Raw genomic sequence first — 5,612 nt, forward strand, 5'->3', positions numbered from 1 at the left:
GGAAACTATGTGCAAATATTGTGATGAGCTAACTTATAAAGTTGCTAATCTTGAAGCTGTCGGTACTACCCCCACCAAGGCACCTAAAATGGAAGGTTGTATTTTTGACATACCTAAAAGGGATGCCTCTATTTCTTGTAATGATTTATGTTTAGACTCACCCTTGTACAACCAAGTTTGTGTTGACAAAATTATTGTAGAAACATGCACATGAGAGGTCGCAAAGGAGAATGAGCAACTCAAGCAAGAAGTGGCTCGCCTCACCAAAGACTTGACTCAAGTAAAAGGCAAAACGGAGCAAGCCCAACATCATCAAGATAACACCGACAAGGGAGTGAAGAAGCTTGATGAAGGACAAACTGTGGTTTGCTATGTATGCCACAAGGAAGGCCACAAGTCCTATGAGTGCAAGGTGAAGAATAGGGGAGGAACAAAGAAGAAAGAGAAAAGGCAAATAAGCAAGTTCTCCAACACCTACACCAACAAGGTGGACAATAAGGCCTCCACACCATACTTGTTAAAGAAGAAGAAAAATGACAAGATAGTGGCCATCAAGATGAACAAGCAAGCCAACAATGGGGTCAAACGCTTTTTGGTGCCAAAAGAGATCATTTCAAATATGAAGAGCACCAAGAAGGTTTGGATCCCAAAAGGGAAGTGAGAAGTCTGATGGACGTTGGGGAATTTGGAGACTTGGCAAAGTATGGGTGCATTTCATGGGGTGCATCACATTGGATCATGTCAATTGCCAAGTGGGTTAGTAAATACTATGGACCCAAATTCCCCTTCCCATGTTAGGTAACTAGATTTAATTCTTTTCAATTGGTATCAAGATTCAATTTCTTGTAATCTCAATTAGCATCTAGTTTCTTTTCATGCCTAGGTTTGCATTTGCATGCTTAAATCATTTGTCATGCATACACTAGATATATCTTATGGTAGGCTTGCTCGGTCTCACTCTTAACCCTTGGAGTAAACCTACATGGTTTAAATTGTTTAGGAGCTCAGCACATAGCTTGTTTTAACAATTGTTCATCTAATATGTGCCAAAGTCCAAATTGTAGATAATCTCTCCCGAATATCACCTTCAAAAATGATTCTCACATTCATGTGATATTATCTTTCAAGTGGTATTTTTTATTCTAAAATCAATGTGCATGTCTTCTACAAGCATTTCATACTTGTGTGCACAAATTTAGGGGGAGGTTACTCTACAAGTTGGATGCTTTGAGACTAACACATTTTCAAGCTTATCATGTGTGTAGTAGTCTCATTGCAAGGAAAATAGAGTCCTCGGGGTTAAGTATCATACTTCAAATATCCACCACCTATTGCAAGTGGTAGAAATTAAATTGGTTTCCACATGTGGTATTTCTAAACCGATATCATCATGTTAATTTCACTTTGGTATTTATATGCTTTCTCCATGCATTATATAGATTAAACTCCCTTGAGCATTAATTTGCCAATTATGCATAAACTACATTCTCCATCATATGTATGCATATATTTAGGGGGAGCTTAGTCTATATAATGTGAGAGTCAAACTTCATGACCTATTCCACTCCACATACAATGGATCACAAAGTTTGACCCTCCCTTGTGCTACTAATGTCTTCCTTTTCGGTGTTTGATTCCAAAGGGGGAGAATTTGTAGGACCAAAAGCAAGCCCAATCATAATAATTTACAAGTGGTAATGATCTGAGAAAGGGAGGATAGTGGATTATGGATTAGTCTATGTAATGGGGAGAAATTGTAGGACCAAAAGCAAGGCTTAAATTCATAATGCCACATGGGGACATTTGCAAGGGCAAGATAAGTTTCCAAGGATGTTTTACATGCGGTACCTTTTAGCTTTACAATTAGTATCTTCAATTGGTATCTTTTAGCATCATATAACCTTGCCCTTTGCATTGCATCCTAACAAGTAAATAGTTTTAAAAATCTAAAATTGTTATTATTTGTTTGTTTTGGTCATGTTGTCATCAATCACCAAAAAGAGGGAGATTGTAAGAAAAATGGACCCTAGGCCCATTTACTTTGGATTTTGGTGTTTGATGACCAACACAACCAAATTGGACTAATGAATTTGCAAGTAATTGTTTTGTAGTTCAATAGGGTGCAAGACGTGACTTGGACGAAGGCGACATGGTGATCCCATGATCAACGCCATAAGCAAGACCTTAGAAGTACAAGAGAAGACCCAAGATATCAAGTAAAGTCCAAGCACGAAGATAGAAATAAAGCTTGACGTAGGATCACGAAGAAACGAGCTCAGAGGTGATCGGACGCTGGCGGCATAGCGACCGGACGCTCCGATCAAGAGGCTCAGCAACAACAAGCGTCAGCAGTAGCGACCGGATGCTGAGGACTGAAAGTGACCGGACGCACCGATGGCACTATTCATCATCCTGGCAACACACTCAGCACTGACCGGACGCTGGCGGCTAATTGACCAGACACACGAACTCAGAGCGGCGAAGTTGCGACCGGATGCCATCAGCGTTCGATCAGTTGATCGCGCGCTCTAACGGTTGGGATGACCGAACATGTCCAGTCAGGACAAAAGCAACGTCCGGTCAGGAGCAGAAAAGCGAGATTTCATCCCTAACGGCTACTTTCTCAGTGGGGCTTATAAATAGACCCCCCCCAATCGGCCATTTGAAGTGAGTGGAGCTGAGGAAACATATCATGGGTGTTGATACACTATTTTAGTGATCTCCACTTGCATAGTGCTTAGTGATTTATTAGGTGATTAGCGTAGGTGCTTTGCGAAATGCTTAGGTTGATTAGACCACCGCTTATGCGCTTGCTCTAGGTTTAGGCCTAGTGTTTAGTGAGGTTTGCATACCTCTTACCACTCGGTGCTTATGCGCACTATTGTTGTACATTGGAGGGGCTTATAGTCTTGCGAGATCACACCAACCGCGTTTGGGGTGTGGCCGCCACCGTGTACCGGAGGGAACAAGGCCCGCGGTGTTTCGGTCAGAAGCTTGATAGTGAAGACGGCGGGGAGCGGTCCGGGAGAGACTTACCGGAAGGCACACCGGAGACCCACTTGCGCATGGGGAAGGCCCGGGGCTATCCACGGAGTTACCCGACCGGGAGTTTGGCCCTTGCGAGGGATTCCTTGCGAGAGGCTCCAATGAGGACTAAGGGAAAGCTTGCGTGCTTCTCAATACCTCGGTAAAAATACCGGAGTCATCGACGGGAGTTTGCATATCTCTACCTTACTCTTTAGCTTCCGCATTTACATTGTTTGCATAACTCTTTTTGCAGTAGAGATAGCAACACACTAGCAAAACCATAGTTGCACATTTAAATAGTTTATCTTTTGCATAGGTTTTGCTAAGAATAAAAAAAGAGGCTATAGTTTAGAGTTAGAATTTTAGGTTGCCTAATTCACCCCTCCTCCCTCTTAGGCGTTACGGTCCCCTACAAAGAGAAAGAAGTAGGGGAAAGGATGGGGGGCTCCTACTTGTGAGGGGTTAGGGAAGAAAAATTATAGGCCCATCGTCTAGAAATAAGGGTGAGGATCCTGGTTGCACATGGGTTTTTAAAGGTTGGGCATTCAAAAGTAAGGTAGGAGGTCTCTTGAGAGGTAGGGATAGTAGTCAGACGCGCAGGGTGGTTGTGGGTACAGGCAAGAAAACTCAACCGCGGATACATGCGAGTTAGGTACCCACGGAGGTGCAAGTCGGCTATAGGTACTAAACTCCGTGGGTACATGCAGTTTCAAACTACATGTGCTGTACATACCAAACCGCATAGCACTAAACTATTTCTGTGCTAGAGAACGCTTCCCCACATCAAGTGAATAAGGATTTGTGTGAATTTTTAGTTTATTTTAGTTCTTGCATTGCATTATTTGCATGAGCATGAACCACTGAACTGTTATGTATATGGTGGTTTGTAAGCACTATCTTTGTCCCTGAAAGTGTCATTCTAGGTTTGGCCCAAGTCATTTTTTTAAGTTTTACTAAATTTATAGAAAATATTATTAACATTTATATCTCTAAAAAGTTTAACTATAAAAAATTATTTCATAACTCATCTAATGATACTTATTCCACCTTACTTCAGGAGGAGCTTTCTTTGACTATTCTTAGGTGCAAGTTCTCTAAGAAATCTCTTCTTAGGGACTGGCTTTTTTCTTTTTAGTTTTCTTGTATTTAGCTTCTATTTTGTCATTTTGTACAGACTTATATATTTATAAAAATGAGTTCAGTAGGGGTGTTCCCCTCCTGTTTGCCTCAAAAACATATTAATACTTTTTTATACATGTTTAGTCAAACCTAAGACTTTTGGCTCCCCAAAAGATGAGAATGGCTCTCTTTCGGGACAGAGATAGTACTATTTGGCTTATACTATCCAGGTGAAGTCTCTATAATGTAATTGAGACACCCCCTCATCCCAAAATACTTAACCTTATAGGATTCAAATTGTGTCCCAAAATATTTGACCTTCTCACTTCCCAATGCATCTTTCTCTTCTCCTAATACACTTGTCTTTTTCCAATACATCTATATCTATATTTTTCTCTATCTCTCTCCTTGTTTTATGTACACCATACCTTTTCACTACTAATTTCCCGTGTTCAAAACTAAAACGTCAAATATTTTGGAACAGAGTGAGTGGATAGATTGTGTTTGATCTGAGCTATGAATTTTGCTTAATTAGCCGCTACATGAGCCATTCCTTGTTGCTAAGATGAAACTATATGTACCAAATTTGAATTATACTTTATTGTTGTGATCACAATGATGTATTATTTGATCTGTCCTAAATATACCCACCTGATACCCAACAGGTGCATGCACGAGTACAAAATTTTACCCATAAGCCTTTACAAGTACAGGTAGGGATGAAAACGGATCAGATACGAACAGATATCATCGATATTATATTTGTTTTCATATTTCTGTCTGGATTCGGATTCGAATACGGATAGTGTCAACTATGTCGGATAGAATACGATTGGATATCGACATCATAAATATGCGATTTGAGTATTCAGATACGGATACGGTATCGGATATCCGGACTCGGATACGAACAGATCTCAACCCCTCTAAACGGATTCGGTTTTAAATACAGTCGGAAAATATCCGTACCGTTTTCATCCCTGAGTACAGGTAAGAGTTAGGGTGCAAAATCTTAGCCGTAAGCCTTCGCGGGTGCAGGTACCTCACTTTACCCGACCAATTGGAGTTGCTCCAAGATACATCCAACAATTAGAATGGCTCGTCAAAAAATGCAAACATCAAAAGACCTAACGACTAGGTGATCTGTTTTTACCCCCTCCGTCAACAGTAAGCAGATTACATGAGGTTAAAAGAGCATCGTAAAAACAATAATTAAATATAATCAAATAAACAAAACATGGCGATTATCTGAATAATTACTAGCTAGACACAAGAACAGCAATATGAAGCCTCGACAGCTGGGCCCCCCTGGGCTCGAGAAATTTTGCACCATTGTATGTCTGCATCTCCCGGTAGGCCGACAAGACAGACCCCAACCAGCAAGGCAGCAACAAAGCACAGTGCTGTATTGCAATCGCACCACACCAACCTGCAGAGTATCAATACCAAACATTGATACAAAAAGG

This window comes from Miscanthus floridulus, chromosome 18 (assembly GCF_019320115.1).
Source record: "Miscanthus floridulus cultivar M001 chromosome 18, ASM1932011v1, whole genome shotgun sequence".
Classification (NCBI taxonomy): Eukaryota; Viridiplantae; Streptophyta; class Magnoliopsida; order Poales; family Poaceae; genus Miscanthus; species Miscanthus floridulus.